This window comes from Chelonoidis abingdonii, chromosome 7, assembly GCF_003597395.2.
Source record: "Chelonoidis abingdonii isolate Lonesome George chromosome 7, CheloAbing_2.0, whole genome shotgun sequence".
In the NCBI taxonomy this organism is placed as follows: Eukaryota; Metazoa; Chordata; order Testudines; family Testudinidae; genus Chelonoidis; species Chelonoidis abingdonii.
The window spans coordinates 76,119,227-76,138,204 of record NC_133775.1 but is presented as its reverse complement, the minus strand read 5'-3'; the positions used below and the strand labels follow the sequence as shown (position 1 = coordinate 76,138,204).

Here is an 18,978-nt window from a genome sequence, read left to right as displayed (position 1 = left end):
CTGCAGCCAGAAAGGGTCTAGAAAGGTAACACCTTGAATGAGCATTCAAACCTTCAAAGTAAAAAAAAGTCTAAAAGAAGTGGCAAGTTGAGTAGAGAACACTGAAGTCCTAGCTTATTATAAGCATTAAGCCAAATGTTAGGTTCTATGTGCCAGGCAAGCATACGGCAAAACTGGCCAATGGCTATGTCAAACTAGAAGCCTTTGGGTTTAGAGATGGTTAGGAAGCAAAATGCAGGGAGGGGACTAGTCAAGGTACTGGTAAAGGTAAATAGAGCCTTCACTTCTACGTCACCAGTTCAAATCCAACCCAGTTCAGTAGGGATGCAAAGGAATAATATATATGACTCCTTTCTACCAACTAATTCATTATGATACGAACTTATCACAAGCAGCACCTTCAACCCCAGGGCCATGCGATGAAAAGTGTCCTACTCATATCCCTTGGGGTAGTGCCTACACATTAAATTTGAGGCACACGTGTGAGGAGTCTTGCATTGCCATTGCCTATGCTGTACCTGCTCTGTGGTGAAACAGAGGACTTCTGTCTCTAGGGCTGTGAATCCAGAACTCTTCACCAGCATTAAATTCACATTAAATGAATAAAACAAAGAGAAATGAGCAGTAAAGCAAGCACAGCAGTGCCCCGATCCATTATGCACTGCTTTGAAAGGAAAAAAGGTTTACAATAAGCTTACCATTCTGTCTGTAGTGAGCTTGGGTGAAAGCAGAGAGAGCCTGGCAGAAGGTTCTTCACACAGGATAAACCCTGTGGTAGGGATATAAGAGCAGACAAACAGAGCATCCCTTGTGCACCATGAAAGTAAGCATCCCTTCAGCACCTCTTCATCTCCATTTAGGCTGGAGTGTAGTGAGGCTGTTGAAGGTAGGATGAAGGGCAATACTGTTGGATCCACAATTTTGCGGATTTATGGGTAGTGAGCCTCTAAGTGTACGTCTACAGTGCCTTGTAAGCCCAGGGTTCACACTTAGGAGTAAGCCTAATCCAACTTCTGTCTGTGGACAAGACATGCTAACCCTGGTCCCAGAACCCTTGGGGGTGGACAGTCCATGCCTTAGTCCAGGACCCAGAGTTCAAGCCAAATGGCACTGCAGTGTAGACATACGCCCATCAGACTCATGTTCTGGGAGTACACCAAAAGTATTCCACAATCCCATGGGCTCAGTTGCTTTGTCCTTTGCACAGTCAATTTCCTACACTGCACCACAAACAAAGGGCCAGAATAGCCACATTTTGGGAGGGCAGCAGGAAGTCTGGGATTTGGGTGGTTGGATTCAGGCCCACATAACAAAGACAAGACAGGTTAGGACCAAAGGTTCAATAATTCCTAACATGGGGTTAAAAATGATGCTCAAGCCCTAGGTAAACAAACCCATAGTCTGCTAACTCAAATTCTACTAACCCAACAGAGTGATGCTGTTGCAAAAAAAGCAAATGTGATTCTGGGATGCATTAACAGGTGTGTTGTGAGCAAGACACAAGAAGTCATTCTTCTGCTCTACTCTGCGCTGGTTAGGCCTCAACTGGAGTATTGTGTCCAGTTCTGGGTGACACATGTCAGGAAAGATATGGAGAAATTGGAGAGGGTCCAGAGAAGAGCAACAAGAATGATTAAAGGTCTAGAGAACATAACCTACGAAGGAAAGCTGAAATAATTGGGTTTGTTTAGTTTGGAAAAGAGAAGACTGAGAGGGGACATGATAGCAGTTTTCAGGTATCTAAAAGGGTGTCATCAGGAGGAGGGAGAAAACTTGTTCACCTTAGCCTCTAATGATAGAACAAGAAGCAATGGGCTTAAACTGCAGCAAGGGAGGTATAGATTGGACATTAGGAAAAAATTCCTAACTGTCAGGGTGGTTAAACACTGGAACAAATTTGCCTAGGGAGGTTGTGGAATCTCCATCTCTGGAGATATTTAAGAGTAGGTTAGATAAATGTCATCAGGGATGGTCTAGACAGTATTTGGTCCTGCCATGAGGGCAGGGGACTGGACTCGATAACCTTTTGAGGTCCCTTCCAGTCCTACAATCTATGAAAAAGTGTTCACTTGGTTTGCTAAGCAATGCCAGTGCCTCTCAACCATCTCCTTGGCTGAGGCCCAGCCCCAGATTGGCCCACAAGTGGTTCACTTAAGCCATGGGGTCTGCTATGAGGCTGGATCTCCTCTGTTCCCCCTCCTCCACTCTGACATTGGGGTCTGGAAGCTGTTCCAGGGGTTAGTTCTCAGTGCCCAGGACTGTTGATTTTGTACACAGGGGTGGGGCCTTCCTCTGCAAACAGGGAGAAAGGAAAGTGAGTGAATCTGGGTGTGGGCAGAGTTGCTGGGCCCATTGCTGAGACAGAGAAGGCTCTCTCCCCGTGGTTGTGTGAGATGTCTCCTGCTGCTGTCTGAGCACTGAGAGTGATTCTCCCACTCCAGCCAGGCAGAGGGTATGTGTGCATGGGGCTCAGACCTGCTGACCTGGCACCATGTTGGGCTTCAGACCCTCTGCTATGGTGAGATCTCCATCCAACATGGCTTGTGTGGCACAGTGGAACAGCAATGTCCCATTGGACGTGTTCCATTGCCGATGTGGAAATGTCAGAACAAATATCCTCCCTGGAGTTGACGATGGAACAAATGGGACGAAAGGGTGGCTGATGTCCTGATCTGATCTTAAAAACCTGTTCAGCAAAGACAGGGGAGATGGACAATTGGGAAGCAAGGAACACCTTGACTATGTATCCCTTTCCCTGGCGTTGCATGCGTAATCCCATTGCTGTAGCTGTTTCTGGATTCCCCATGCACAGGCCTGGGGTAGCAGGACACAGACACTGAGAACAGTCCCTGCGTCCAGGTCTCCCTGACACCCTGCACTCTGCTCTAGGTCTATCCATCTCAGAGGGCTCCCAGCCTGGAGGTTGGGGGTGGAGATCTCCCTCTCTTCCCCCTTGTATCCTGCATTCTGCGTTGGGCCCCTCAGACTGTAGGGAGCTCCAAGAAGAGCCACAGAAATGACCAGAGGCTCGAAGAAAAGATTTAAAGATCTTGGCTAAGCAATGGATGGAGTGGGGAAGAGTCTCTCTCATCCTGTGCCACAAACTCCCCCCGGACAACCTCCCATCTGGCCATCTGCTCTCCTCCCTGACTGGCAGTGCTCCCTGTGTTAGCTGGCTCACAGGTGTTCCTTTTCTGCCTTGCTATCAAGGAAGGGGAGAGGTTGCCACAGGACTGGTCATGGGGCATCAGGTCAGACTGGTGACTCCTAGCGATGGATGCAGGCCTGGTGCCTGCGCTGAGAATGTCCACTCCATCAGCTCCTGTTGATCACTGGATTGTGGGGCAGGGGGTGACCTTTGGCTCTGTTCCTTTCTGTCCAGGAGGGCACTAGAGGCAGCTTGAAGTTACTGCTCGTCTCCACTGAGGGCACTCATGGGGCTCCCTCCATCTTGTCCCCAGTCCAGTTCACTGCAAGTGTCATTGAAAAGGCATAGGCTGCTGCCGTCTTGTCGTCTCCTGTTCACTGCAGGGGGATGGGGCGACCTCGGCTGGGTGTCTGAGCCTGAGGCATGGGTGACAGGAGCTGGGTGAGGCTCTATCCGGAGCAGACAGGCGTCCACCATTCTCCTCTCGCTGGATCCCCAGCTGCCCTGCTGGTGGCTGGAACAGCACTTCCCCCTGTCTGCACAGAGAGCTGAGGTCTCTTCTCCCCTAAAATCTGTTGGGAAGCTGGAGCTGGTGACCTGTATGCTGAGCAGTGCTGTGTGCACAAACACCTTGCACCCGTGTGCTGGCAGCTGCCCTGGTGGCATGTGTGAACCTGTTTCTACCACGTGATGCTGCTGCTCTTGTGGTTAGTGGACAAAGGCTGGGGCTGGAGTGGGAGAAAGGGGGTGCTGACAAGTTGTTCTCTGTGGGATCCCTTGGCTCTGGAGTTCAATTCCAACTCCTCTGCTGCCCCCAGTCAGCAATAGCCTGGACTGACTGATCTCAGGGTGTGCTGCCTGTGGCTTGCACCTTGGCTGTGACTGGAATAGCTGTAGTTACATGGAGGAGGGGAGGTTGCTGGCTGGTTGTGTGTTTAAACCTTCAGTCAAAGCCTCGTCTGACTGGCTTTGTATTTGTCTGTAAGATCCGTGTCTAGTTGGCAGCCAGTTTCAAGCAGAGTGCCCTGAGGGCTGGTCCTGGGGCCGGTTTTGTTCAATATCGTCATTAATGATCTGGAGGATGGCGTGGACTGCACTCTCAGCAAGTTTGCAGCTGACACTAAATTGGAGGAGTGGTAGATATGCTGGAGGATAGGGATAGGATAACAGAGGGACCTAGACAATTAGGGTTTGAGCCAAAAGAACCCTGATGAGGTTCAACAAGGACAAGAGCAGAGTCCTGCACTTAGGACGGAGAACCCATGCACTGCTGCAGACTAGGGACTGAATGGCTAGGAAGCAGTTCTGCAGAAAAGGACCTGGGTTACAGTGAATGGAAGCTGGATATTAGTCGACAGTGTGCCCTTGTTGCCAAGAAGGCTACGGTATTTTGGCTGTATAAGTAGGGGCACTGCCAGAAGATCGAGGAACGTGATCATTCCTCTATTGGACATTTTGGTAAGGCTCATCTGGAGTACTGTGTCCAGTTTTGGACCCCATACGCCAAGGAGGATGTGGAAAATTGGAAAGAGTCCAGCGGAGGGCAACAAAAATGATTAGGAGGTTGGAGCACGTGACTTACGAGGAGAGGGAGCAAACTGGATTGTTTAGTCTGCAGACGAAAACCGTGAGGGGGAATTGATATGCTGTTCAACTACCTGAAAGGGGTTCCAAAGAAGATGGCTCAGACTGTTCTCAGTGGTACCAGATGACAGAAAAGGAGCAATGGTCTCAAGTTGCAGTGGGGGAGGTTTAGGTTGGATATTAGGAAAAACTTTTTCACTAGGAGGGTGGTGAATCACTGGAATGGGTTCCCTAGGGAGGTGGTGGAATCTCCTTCCTTAGAGGTTTTTAAGGTCAGGCTTGACAAAGTCCTGGCTGGGATGCTTTAGTGGGGGGTTGGTCCTTCTTTGAGCAGGGGGTTGGACTAGATGACCTCCTGAGGTCCCTTCCAACCCTGATATTCTATGATTGCTGGGTAGACACATGCTATGTGAAAAATGCTGCAGTCGCTATTCTAGACCAAATGCTAGAATACTGGCCAATGAGAAGTTTGTCCTGCAGTCCAGCAACCTACACCTGACTTTGAAGTGTTCAGTCAATTCCATAACACTCACCCCCCAAACCCTGCACAGCTTCCCTACACCAAGGGCTTGATCCTGAGAAACAATGAACACCCACAACTTCCCTTTATTTCAATGGAAGGTGCAAGAACTCAAGATCAGACCTAAAGTGGATTTACTCTGTGTTTGTGCAGGGGTGGGTGAATTTTATCTGTAATGAATAGCTAACTAACTTCCAAAAACACATTTCAGCCTGTGTCAGAAAGACTTCCTGGCACTTTTATGCAAGTTGATTGTGCTGCATATAAGAGTGCAGGAATCCTTCTTCTCTAGTCTTCCCAATGTGGAAGCAATCTGTGTGCATTGTTGTAATAATCAAGACACAAGAATTCTTTGAAACCCAAGTGGTCTGCTGCCAAATTAGTTTTAAAATGACCAGGCTTCATTTCAATAAACTTGCTCATCAACAGAGTTTGCCAGAGTTGTTCTGCATCTCTGAACATACAGATAATAGGTTTTTACTATAATAACTGATTTAAATGATTTCTACTCCTGATCCATTTGAGGAAATTAAGGGAACTGGCCACTTGATTAGAGATAGGTAGGCGCAGTTGAAACACCTGCAAGTATAGTACACCTAGAGCAAGATTAAGCGCTCATTTATGCTTCTCTGGTTCAAGGTTAAGCATTCACTTGCTCTAATTTCTGAGTCTGCCTCTATCAAAAGCCATGCCAGGCAATTAGAAGCATTATAACTATTATTAGTTCATAATATTATTATAGCATTTTGCTACACTTGACATCTGTTGGCTGATAGATTTAATAAGTACATAAGAAATAATTATGCAGAGATTTCCTGCAAAAGAGCACAATGCAACGGACATTGAAAAAGTCAATTTCACAGAAACATGCTTGAAATGGAAGTTCTAAAATTAATAGTGAAACCTTTAAAAAACTCCTGATAAACAAAACATTGTGTTTAAAATAGGTAGTTGTTAAAAATAAATGTATTTGGAAATTTAAAAGCAGATACCTGGTACAAGCTCTCCCCAGAAACACCACACACATCTATACAGGGACTCTTTCCTTGCAACCTAGTGACCCAGAGGTTTTGAAAGCATCTCCCCTTCCTTTGCAGACACTAGCAGCAGACTTCATGAATTACTGGCAAAGGTTCTCATTGTGCATGCAAACAACAAACTCATGGTTCAGGACTGCTCTAACCTGCTCACTGAAAATCCTATAGTATTATCAACACAAATCTAGAATAAATTATATATTCTTTCATCCCATGACGCCAAGTGTTTCACAAGCTATATTTGGGATCCAAATCATCCAATATCTATATACGTACATTCATCCAACAGATATAGCCATATTTTTGAGTATTCTTAAGCATGTATGTAGCACTAATTACACTACACAGCCCTTTGAGACAAGAGGAAGAATCAGAGAAACCACAGAGATCATTTATGGAAGCAGAATCTAATTGCCTAGACTGAAATTTGGTCAAGGCACCCCATATTTGTATAAGGGCTATGGGAACCTTAATTACAAGTGAACAGGAACTTGCTTTTACATCTCATTGGAAATATAGCCTCCTACAGCAGCACAATGCTCCACATAACACCAGACTTTGGCATTGGTTAAGTACTGAATTATAACGGGAGGGGTGCCATTCATTATTCCTCCATCATTTTCCCAACATTTCTCCAGTGCAACTTTGTGAGAGGAAGCAGAATTATGGTTAACATACTTAAGCTATTCAAAGAGTCCTGTGGCATCTTATAGACTAACAGACGTATTGAAGCATGAGCTTTCATGGGTGAATACCCACTTCGTCGGATGCATCCAACATGCATCCGATGAAGTGGGTATTCATCCACGAAAGCTCGTGCTCCAATATGTCTGTTAGTCTATAAGGTGCCACTGGACTCTTTGATGCTTTTACAGATCCAGACTAACACGGCTACCCCTCTGATACTTAAGCTAACTAGTTTCAATAGATGAATGTGGTGAAAAACAGGGTCAATCCTGACTGCACTGTAGTCAATAGTTTTGCCATGGACTTCAATGAGATGAGGATTTCACCCCACAGCTACAATAAAATGTCAGAGCTCAGCCATGCTGTTGCCAGCAAAGAAAGAGGATACAGTGGATGCGTGACCCTAAGAGCATCCCAATACCAGAGGGCTCACTGGAATCAGGCAATGCATTTCAGCTGACCTGACCAATTTGGTGTACTCCAACTCACTATGGCTATACTCTGTATCTAAAAGGTGTCATGTAATATGTCATTGGAAAACTAGTAACTCACTGACCATTAATATACTTGTATGATGTACGTTGGGGGTGTGTATTAAGAGTTTGGGACATATAATGGAATTTGACTAAAAAATGTTTAATCTCGGCATGTCTGGGGAGCTGGTAAACAGGTATGCCTAGACAAAGGAATGTGTTTGCTTCTCTGACCAGCCTGCTCATCAGGAAGAGACGATGAAGGGTCATTTACACATAAGGTAAACAAAGCTATCAGGTGGGGAGAACACAGCATTGCATCTACTCCCCTGCAAGAGAGAGAAATTGTATCTGAGTTATAAAGACACGGTGGCACCTCAAATGATAAATAATAGAATCCACTAACAGCATACAATATTGCTGTATTATAACAGCATATCAAGTAAGATACTTTCTGAATGCTAATGGCACACTGGTGATTAACATCATCATGAAATGTATGTATTAACACTATATAAGGAACTATGGATACTCATTGATGTTATGCTTTACAATCTGTGACCAAATGAACGGAAAAACAGCTATCTTCCCTCCCGTCTGGGGAAAACCTATCTGTCTCCAGAGAAATCAAGTGAAGTATGACCTAAAACATGGAAGCCCCATCTATACAAAAATCAGCAGGGGAAACAAAAAGACCACAGGAAGGGAAGACTAGCATGAGGTTATCTTGCCCTCTTTAAACTAGGTCATTGAACTTTGGAAGCTATAAGCAGAGATAGAAAGCCATTTTGGCATCCATCACTAGACAGGCACAAAGGGCAGGAGCTCTCGCAAGCTGAGAAAGATGGATCCTTCAGCCAAAGGGAGAGAGGAGCTGACATCTCTGGGAACTGAACATAGGTGAGAAACTTGCTTAAACAAAGAACTTTCACCAAGGAAGACACGGGAAGGCTGCCCCTGGTACTTCTGTGGAAGGTTCTAATGGAGGGAAAGTCAGCCATGGCTAGGAAGAAGGAAGACTGGTGAGAAAAAAATAAACAGATCTTGAACAAAGCCTGTACCTTGCTCGATTAAGTAACCCTTTCTATGTTTATTCCTTTCACTTGACATTACTTATGTCCTGTTGTTAATAAATGGGTTTTATTTTTACTATAAGGGCTATGTTTGAAGGAAAGGATGTATTTGCCCTAGTTAAATTAATAAACAAATGTGCTTTTGTCTCTTTAAAAGGAGCAAACAAACCTAATTATTTCTCTGAGTGGTCCAGGAGCAGGTGGGATGCTTCAGGTCACACAGTTTGCGGAAAATTTGTGACGGGGAGTGTGTTGGGGGGTCACGCGGCAAGTGGTAACCAAAGCTGGTAGAAGCCCACAAGCAGCTGTTGTGCTGCTGGGGTCAGAGATGCTGATCCATGGATGGACAGCGCACAGACACTCATGGTGTGACCTGCATGCTCACCTGTTGGTTGCTGGTGTCCAGGTTGCCAGGCACAGCAATGGGGCATTTCAGGTATCTAGGATTACAGAGCAGGTGGTGACACAACCCTTCACTCATCTGGACTACATCCCAGAATGTGACAAGATGGGGTTGTGTTTCAGAAAGGCACTGACTGCTCTAAATTCAGGACAGTGGGAAGTGGTGCTGGGGGCATTTAGGACTAGTCAGAGCCAGCTACTGATATTTTCTCCGGTTAAATGTACATGGATTAAAGCAGTTACTCTTGATTAAATCAATTAATACACAGTGGCTGAGTCCTCATCCACACAGGACAATTGACTCACATAGCTATAGAAGAATATTATTCCAGAATGAAGTCACTTCTGTTCTGGAATAGTGTCCATATGTAACCCAGGGACCACTTCGTGCCAACTGGCAGAGGGTACAGGAATGCACAGGGATCCCTGGGTCAGATATATATGCACATTAGTTCATCAAAGGGTGGCATGTGATCATCATAAGCACTGCAAAATGTATACACAGATAATATTTAAAAGTTTTGTACCTATACTGAAAATTATATTCTTCAGGATTTGGGATTAAGGCAGGTCATCAGGAGGTGACATACCTCAAAAATATTTCTTTCGGCACATGGTAACAGATGCTTATCTCCGTCTGCTCATAAGTGTATTGCCTGCCTCACAGTCTATGTCTGTTTGTATACTGAGCCTGATGCTAATGAAGAGATTGCAAAATCAACAAGAGAGGAAAGCCACTGGAAGAAACAATGAACAGAAGGTGTCCTGTTTATGAGTAATGGCAAAGGATTGTTCTGCTATATCTAGAGAGCACCAAGAGACATTTTGGATTCTTCACCAAGAAGACAAACTAACAGTGTGTTTGTGTTATGAAAGCAGGATCATAGCCAGCCTAGAAGCATGTTGGGTGTGCAATACTCCTCCACAAGACATGAGAGAACCATGTTAATTAAGTCTAGGCTCTGGAATGTGTTTTATGATTTTATTTTATCTGTAACCATTTGTTTCCACTTCTTCTACCTGCTATCACAAACAAAACAAAGCAAAGAGATTTATTCTTGATTTCACTATAAACATATCTAAGTGCTGTATGCAGAACTGTGAAACGAGATGGAACTGGTAAACTGGGGTGTGTTGTTTCTTTGGAAGCAACAGATCCATGAATACTGTAACTGCCTAGTAGAACAGTGGCTGGACACTCCAGGGAGATAAGCAGAGAGTGGAGTGTGCCTTTTCCTAACCTGAAGAAAGGCAGTGAGGCCTGTGCAGGCCAAGAGGGGAGTCAGAGGTGAAAGTAAGCCAGTCCAGTCCAGTACAGCGTACCAGCAAGAGCCAGTATGCCACGCCGGACCACACGGGCTTCCGCCATAGGGATTTAAAGGGCTCTGGGCTCCGCGCAGCAGCGGGCACCCCAGAGCCCTTTGAATCCCACCCGCAGCTCTGGCGGCCGGGCTGGGGCCGGATTTAAAGGGCTCTGGGATGCTACTGCTGCGGTCAGCCCAGAGCCCTTTAAACCCCTCATCCGCGGCTCCAGCAGCCGGGCTGGGGCCAGATTTAAAGTGCTATGGGCTGCCCTGGCTGCCATCAGCCCAGAGCCCTTTAAACCCTCCGCCCATGGCTCCAGTGGCCGGGCTGGGGCCAGATTTAAAGGGCTCTGGTGCGGTCAGCCCAGAGCCCTTTAAATCCTGCCCGCAGCTCCGGCAGCCAGAGCTGCAGTGGGGATTTAAAGGGCCTGGTGCTCCATAGCGGCCAGAGCCCTGGGCTCTTTAATTTGCCCCTGAGCCCCGGGGGCTCCCAGCCACCTCTGCAGCTGGGAGCCCCAGTTGATTTAAAGGCCCTGGGGCTCCCAGTCACAGCCGGTGCCCCAGGGCCTATAAATCTTGAGGCCACACCCCTTCTGGTTGAGGCCACCCCCCACCAGGAATCCAGAAGTACCAATAAGTCCTGTAAGTTACTTTCACTCCGAGGGGAGTGCTTGTACTGCCCGCAGAGTTGGGGAGCTGACCTCTGGGAGATATAGACACAACTTCCTCATGCTAAGGGCAAGTGGGAGCAAGATGCCTCACAACCCTGCGAGGCATCACATTGCAAGGGGAGCTATTCCAGAATAGCTTATTCCAACACAGCTAAGTCAATTTCCCCATGTGCACAAACCCGAAGTCTCACTTTGAACACAAGAACAGTCATACTGGGTCACACCAACGGTCCCTCAAGCCCAGAATCCTGTCTTTCAACAGAAGGAATGAACAGAACAGGTAATCATCAACACCTCAGAGCACAGTTTTGGACCCCTGTCCATCCTGGCTAACGGCCACTGATGAATCTATCGTCCATGAACTTATCTAGTTCTTTTTTTAACCCTGTTATGGTCTTGGCAAAGGGTTCCACAAGTTGACTATGTGTTGTGTGAAGAAATACTCCTTTTGTTTGTTTTAAACTTGCTGCCTATTAATTTCAGTTGGTGACCTCGTTCCTGTGGTTATGAGTAAAACAACACTTCCTTATTTACCTTCTCCAAACCAGTCATGATTTTAAAGACCTCTATCATATCGCTCCTCCCCTTAGTCATCTCTTTTCCAAGCTGAAAAGTTCCAGTCTTATTTATCCCTCCTGATATAGAATCTGTTCCATATCCCTAATCATTTTTGTTACCCTTTTCTGAACCTTTTCCAATTCCAACATATCTTTTTTGAGATGGGATGACCAGATCTGCACGCAGCTGAAAAGATAAAGATGAGTGTCTGACTGGCTTTCTCTGGAGCATTTGTTGTTTTATATACCAATATTCAGTTGCTTTTTTTATTTCTTGTCTCCTCTTGAGGTTAAGTAGCCCTAATCTTTTTAACCTCTCTTCACGTCTTCAGAAATATGAAACTTCTCTTTCATGCCGTTAACAGTTTAGCTGTACTTGTCTAGACTGTTTCCATTTCTGCTACATTCTTTCTGATATGAAGTTACTACAGCTGAATACAGCATTCAAGAAGGAATACCAATAACTTATGTAATGGCATTAACATATTGTTCTCTGTACCTTTCTTAATACACACCAACATTGAGGATTCTTTTTAAATCACTGTTGTACAGTGAGCAGAACTCTTCACAATGTAAAATAAAGTTCAAATTTTAACCTGAAATTATTCATTGTCACCATTAAAGACAACATTTTCCATAAGAACAGCCATACTGGGTCAGACCAAAGGTCCATCTAGACCAGCATCTGTCTTCCGACAGTGGCCAATGACAGGTGCTTCACAGAGCATGAACAGAACAGGTAATCATCAAGTGATCCATCCCCCATCATCCTTGCCCATCCTTTGTGAGGGTTATAATAGAAGCAATAAAGACAAGCAGAATATTAGAGTGCACATTCTCTATTCTGTGTGCTAGCAGATGTTATGCATTTGTACCAAGTAGAAAAATGGGCCGAACATTAACAGAATGCAGCTCATGCTCTTGCCCACTGACCAGAGTTAAAAGTTATTACACTGGAGTTTAGAAACCAACTCACATACTGAACAAGAGTGAGTAGGTTATCAAACTAAAGATAGATTCCTGCACTTAGAGTGCAGATGCTGAAATGAATTACATAGGGAAGCCTGGCTTAATGCCAGGGAGATGCTCAGGGCTTACCTCTCATTTCAATTCCTCTTCCTCTCTTTTACTGTTTGACAGTTGGAAACAACACCTGGAAGTTGTTTGTTGCCATTGTAATGCAGCTCTCCATATGACCTACTTTGAGGACTACAAGTGGATCTCAGGACTGAACAGTTAGAGTAAGGACATAGCAGACCCATATTGACTGTGGGATGTCAGCTAATACCTTGCCATCTGAGTGGCCACATGATAATGGGAGCAGCTGGACCAAACTTGGGATTGACCACAGAACAAAAATAAAGGTTCTCAGATAGAATTTGTCCAGTAGAAAACAGCTGAGCAATGACCTCAGCTTACAACAGCTGTGGCTGGTCCCTCAGTGAGTCCAATGAGGGTGGCCCTGATGAAGAGCTATAGCTGAGATATGCTGCCCATAGGGAATAGCCTCTGACAGATACCAGCCTAAGAGAGGTTTCATAGCAGAGCCCTGGAAGGCACCCTGTCTGCAACAGACAAATCCCAGTTTATGGTGACTTTTCAAAATGCCAGTGTTCTTTAAAAACAACTATGTCTTGAAAAGGAGGACGTTAGGTCTTGACTACACAGGAAAGTTTTACCAGTTATACCAATATAACACACATACACATGCCTCAAGTGGACATTCTTATTCCAGCCTAAGAGTGGCTTTTGGGGGGCATAGCATAAACCCCTTCCCAAGCTAAACAAAAGAGTAGTACTCATATTCCAATGTAAGAGTGTCTACACAGTCAGGTTATATCATTATAACCATCTCAGTTTAAATTTACACAGGGTTCTCAAAACTTCATTGCACCGGGACCCCCTCTTCTGATAACAAAAATTATTACATGACCCAAGGAGGGGGAACTAAAGTCTGAGCCTCCCCGAGCCCCATTGCTGGGGTCAGCAGGGGTCGGGGGGGGTCTCAAGCCACTTTGGGGTCCTGACCACAGTTTGAGAACGAGTGAGATAACTAATTTGAGTTAGTTATCCTGGAATTTAAAAAAAAACAAAACCATCACACCTTTTTTTCCAGTGAAGAGACAGTCACAGCTTTCTGTTTATTACATAGGGACAGGGTTCTGATCCCATCAGCTTATAGGCAAGTGCTAGGACTTCCCCAGTCCTTTTGGTTCATTCATAATAATGTAATACGTTCATTAACCCCTGCATCACTATTTTTTCAGACTGTGGATTCCTGAGCAGTTACACGCTCATTCCCTACCTTAGATGGGATTATAGAATCATACAATATCAAGGCAGGAAAAGACGTCAGGAGGTCTAGTCCAATCCCCTGCTCAAAGCAAGACCAACACCAACTAAATCATCCCAGCCAGTGCTTTGTCAAGCTGGGCCTTAAAAACTGCTAAGGATGGAGATTCCACCACCTCCCTAGGTAACCCATTCCAGTGCTTCATCACCCTCCTAGGGAAATATTATATCCCAATATCCACTCTAGACCTCCCAATTGGGATTCACATATTGTCCCAAATAGAACAATTCAAGCTAATGGTTACAAAATGTTTTATGAAAAGTGACATGCCTACTTCTTAAAAACTCTTTATTGAGACAATAATACATTTCAAAGTGCAATTGGGCAGCTGGACCTGCTCCTTAACAGGAAAATGCGCACATAGCCCTACTGGAATACAGCAATATGTTCATAATGAAATCCTGATTTCAGACTTCACAACAAACCTGAAACAAGGGACAAGATTTGCAAACCTCTGGTGAATCTTGGGCTGAATTTCAAGTGATAGCAAACCTATTTAGGGCTTCCAAACAAAACAGTTAATTTGGGCCTTTTGGGGATTTTTTAGAAACAGAAGCTTTGAAAATGAAAATTCTAATGACGTAAAAGAAGTTTACTCAAAGCTTTACAAAGCGGTACTGCCTTGTTTTACATGGCTATATCCCAGTAGAATCTGTTTTCTGTCATCACTCATTTCAGGTACTAAGAATATCTTGTGTTAATAATAAATTAGCTTTATATAGCACTCCTGATCCACAGAGTGCTTGACAAATATTAATTAAAGCTGACTCATCTACTTCACAAAGGGGAGTTAAGTATTATTTCCCAGATGGGGAAACTGAGTTAGAGAGAGTTTAAGTGATTTGCATACGGTCAGAGAGGAAGTCGGTCCTCTCTGTCCTCAAGTTCAGCCTCACAAAACCTCCACAGACCAATGTGAGGCATATTTAACATGCTATCATATCTGTCCATCTTGAGCCAATCATCTTTTAAATAAGCCTCAGCCTCAACTTCACTGTGACACAAAAACAATAAGAGGGGATTTGGGGGGAAGGATGAGGGTATGCTCCTCAACAGGATGGGCAGAAAGAGGCTTGTTGAGGACACTGTTATTGTTAAATGTAAATAAATTCAAAATTGGACCAATGAGAGAGAAGAAGGTAATGTAGTAGTAGCATATCAAAAATTAATCATTGTCACCAGTCACTTCCTTATTGCAAGGGGTATGCTGGCAACTTGCCAGGAACACACCACACTTAGTTTCCATAAATGGAGTAGATTTACATCCCCCTCAGCTCCAAGCGAGATGTGAGCCTGCATACACAACAGGACCCAACATGCAACACCTGACTTTTCATAGGAGAAGCTACAGAAGTCTCCACTAGATGCACCTCAATATTAAGGATGGTGTATTTGCATTGTAGAACTCCTTGGGGCCGCTTTCTAGATACCTCTGCCTTGGATGCAGTTATGCAGCCATCATATTGGGACTGGATAAGAGCAAATGGCAGGGTCCAATACAGCCATTTTAGGGCACGATAAACAAGACGTACATTAAAAATTCCACCTCTAACAATGCAGCTGTTTCAAAGATAACCTGTGCTCAGAGCAAACATGACTGCATGATCTTATATAGCTGAAATAAAGACTTGTAGGATCCATTATAAAAGGCAGGTCTTGTCACCCACCTCACACTTTAAGACCTTGTGAACATATAAAAGGTTTGCCAGTATAGCTATACTTACACCAGGTTAACTAGAGTAAATGCAGTTACATCAGCAAAAAAAAGCTTGTTCCAGTTCAGCGAGCAAAATAATTTAAACCATCCAAAAAAAAAAAAAAAAAAAAAAAAGCTTTTGTGGTGTAACTGTGTTTACACTAGGGCTTTTGCAACCACAGTTATATCTAATAAAATCAATGATCAGATTACACCCTTAACTGACAGCTACACCTACCAAACATTTAAGCGTAGACTTGGCCTAACAGAAAGGATTGGAGTACTTAATGCTTAACAAAGGCTTCCAATATCCAAAATGTTAGTCAAGCATTGCAGTTAAATCGGAGGGTTAAAAAACAAAACTGTTTTTAGTAGGCATATAATAAAAACCTCTTCCCCTCTCAACTGCTTGGCTTTCACTCTCTTGACTCATATAATGCCACCATTTCACTAGTTCTCCAGTCAGCTAAGGGCTGGTGTACGCACAAAGTAACTGAACTGTCCCAAAATAACTGAATCAGTTTTAACCCACACCATTTGTTATTTTAACGGATGTTTTGCGTGTGGACACTCTTAAGAGTGCTCCTGATCAGGTCAGTTTTTAAATCAAAACAGGACACTTCTATTCTAAAATAAGAATGTCCACACTCAGAAATAGTATCATAATAACAAAAGGTACAGACTACAAGTAATTCAGTTTTTTCAGTGCAAGTTTCTGTGTAAACAAGCCCATAGAATCTTCCAGAAGGGGACCTGGATTTCTAATGTAAAAAACAGATTAGCGGAGGAGCTCTTTTTGAAACTGCCTTTTATTTCCAGACCTACAATATACAACACAAAAGTAGCTAAAAGGACAAAAGGCCAATATTTTTTCAGGTCACCTTTAAAAAACACATTTTCTGACTTTCCTTACCATTACTCCTTACAGCAGGTTATAAAATCAAGAACTGCTTTATAATATATTATATTGCTTCCTTTCTTCACGTCATCTCTAACAAAACAGAAAAATTACAAAATTTAGTATAAAAATCTGTTTCTACTGGAATAAAAACTCATGGAAACACCAGTTTTAAGTTTTGTAAAATCTAAATTTTGAGTCAAATTTGATTTGACAGTGTCTAAAGCCATTTTAAAACAATGAAAATATTGGATATGAAAAATGAAAGGCATTGCTCCTTGGCTGTTTTCAAAGCCACAATAAACAGTCCTAAGACTCAGCCGAATCCAACATATCCAGAATTTCCATGGAAATCAACAGTGCAAAACAACTCTATCTTATATTCTCTTTCACACAGACTGTATCCCACAAAGCTTCATAGAGTTAACAACAACAGAGGAAGACAAGTAGTAAGAGCTATAGGCAGGAGAGAAAAAATGGTTTTCAGCTAAAACATGGAAATGCAAGTCAATGAGGCAGAGAGAGTGGGGTTGGAACAATTAGTGTTAAAACTCTGCATCTGACGAAGTGGGTATTCACCCACAAAAGCTTATGCTCTGCTCCAAAGCCCTGCATATAGCTCCCCATTTTTAAATATAAAGGTTCCCATGGCTATGTGCAGCTAGTCCCAGCCCACAACGTAGCCAGGGGCCTCAGCTCAAGGAAGAGCATCACCCACCAGGGCCCCTCACTTCTGCTGGGAGGAAAGCACAGCGAATGCATGCTGGGGACTGCCAACATGAAGGGCCAAGCTGTATGCCTGGCCAACTTGATCCTGCACCACAGCAAAGTTGCCAATTTTAGTTGCAAAATTGCCTGGAGGTTTCATCAAATGACAATCTTTAACTGTAGATCACTCTTTAATTCCTGGAGACTCCAGGACAAACCTGAAGGGTTAGCAACCTTACACCAGTCCACAGGGTGACGCTACCTGCTGCGCCCCCTCATCTGCAAGCGACAGGCGGATGGGTCACACCACACACACCCATCACCTGCTCCCCAGGGCAGGAAAGAGGCAGAGGGGAACGCAGGCATAGCAAGGGAGCAGGTGGGGCGCAAGGCACACCGGGAGCTGGGCACATTGAGGGGACAGTAAGGCGCAAGGCACGCCGGGAGCTGGGCACACTGAGGGGGGCAGCGGGGCGCAAGGCACAAGCCGGGAGCGGGGCACATTGAGGGGGGCAGCGGGGCGCAAGGCACAAGCCGGGAGCGGGGCACACTGAGGGGGGCAGCGGGGTGCAAGGCACAAGCCGGGAGCATTGAGGAGCATTGAGGGGAGTAGCAGGACGATAGTAGGGCGCAAGGCACCAGCCGGCCGGCTCCCGAGCCCGCGGGGCGCCGCCTGGGAACAACAGATTCACGGCTGTCTGGACAAGGCAGGAAGTCCAGTGGCTCCCTATAATCTGCCCTACGCCACACAGGCCCAGAGCCCCCTCCTGCCACAGCTCGTGAGCGGCGCCACAACCCCTCATGAACGGGGGCTTCCCAGCCACCCTACTCAGCTCCTACCTGCGCCCCCAGCGTAAGCCTCTTACTGCGCACGCTCCACGGCCTTCGCTGATCGCGTGCACAAACACCTCCTCGCGGCCTCCGCGCACGTGACCGCGGCCACCAATCAGAGATCGGCACATTGACTCGCTGTGCTCCGCCCACCGGAGGTTTTCGCCCCGCCCCCATAAGCCTGGGCCTCGGAGACTGTTAGCCCCGCCCCTTCTTGAGCTGGGGACTGACTGACGTGCCTTGGGTGCTGGGCGCTCTGTTGCCAGCCTGGCTGTCTCTGATCCCACCCCCATGCCGTGGGCCCCTCCCGGGGAGTGTCCCCGGTGGATGCTGTCAGGACAGCTGCTGCCAGACACGCGATTCCCTGCACGCAGCCCGAGGGCAGCTCGCTGACCTGAGCAGGGGGCTCTCTAGCTTGGGCTGACAGAGTGGGCCAGGGCTCCAGCAACAACAGCAGCGTGTCTCCATGTGTGGCCTGAGGTCACTGTGGCTTTTTAAGGTGCCCTATGGAGCCTCACGTGCTCTTGCTAGTGTAACGCTGACAAACCCTGGTTCCCAGTGGGTGGGCTCGAACTGGGGGATTTTGGAGCTTAATGCTTGAACCTCTACTGTGTGAAGTAAAACCCAATTGGCTGTTAGCAGACTCATTTTATCTCTCTCTCTTTGGGTATGGCTACACTTGCAGCTGTACAGCTCTGGGAGTTACAGATGTCTTCGTACAGCTGTGTAAGGAAAGGGCTGCAGTGTGGCCACACTGACAGCTACCAGCGCTGCAGTGTGGCCACATTTGCAGCATTTGCAGCGCTGTTGGGAGTGGTGCATTATGGGCAGCTATCCCACAGAGCACCTCGTCCCATTTTGGCGCCATGGGTTGTGGGAAGGGGTCATTCCGCTTCCTGTCCCAACACCCCGTGATGCATCGCTTCACATCCCAGCAGTCACTGTTTTTCCATCCACGTTTGGCGCCATTGTCACTCTCCCAACGGTTTCTGTGCAGCGCGATTTCTGTGGGAAATGGAGCCCGAGCTGCTGAGGA

At 45.7% G+C, this 18,978-nt stretch overlaps 1 protein-coding gene and 1 long non-coding RNA gene across 3 annotated transcripts in view; one reads left to right on the top strand and one right to left on the bottom strand.

Moving 5' to 3' along the window:
- The window catches only part of SIL1 (SIL1 nucleotide exchange factor), a 285,228-nt gene extending 267,175 nt beyond the window's left edge, over positions 1-18,053 (bottom strand). For both annotated transcript variants that reach the window (XM_032779692.1, XM_032779694.1), the window contains exon 1: positions 17,952-18,053. The gene's annotated coding sequence lies outside the window, so the exon portion shown is untranslated. The remainder of the gene's footprint in view (positions 1-17,951) is intronic.
- Positions 1-18,978, top strand: part of LOC116824420 (uncharacterized) — a 203,540-nt gene that overhangs the window by 71,188 nt on the left and 113,374 nt on the right. The window lies entirely within an intron of this gene.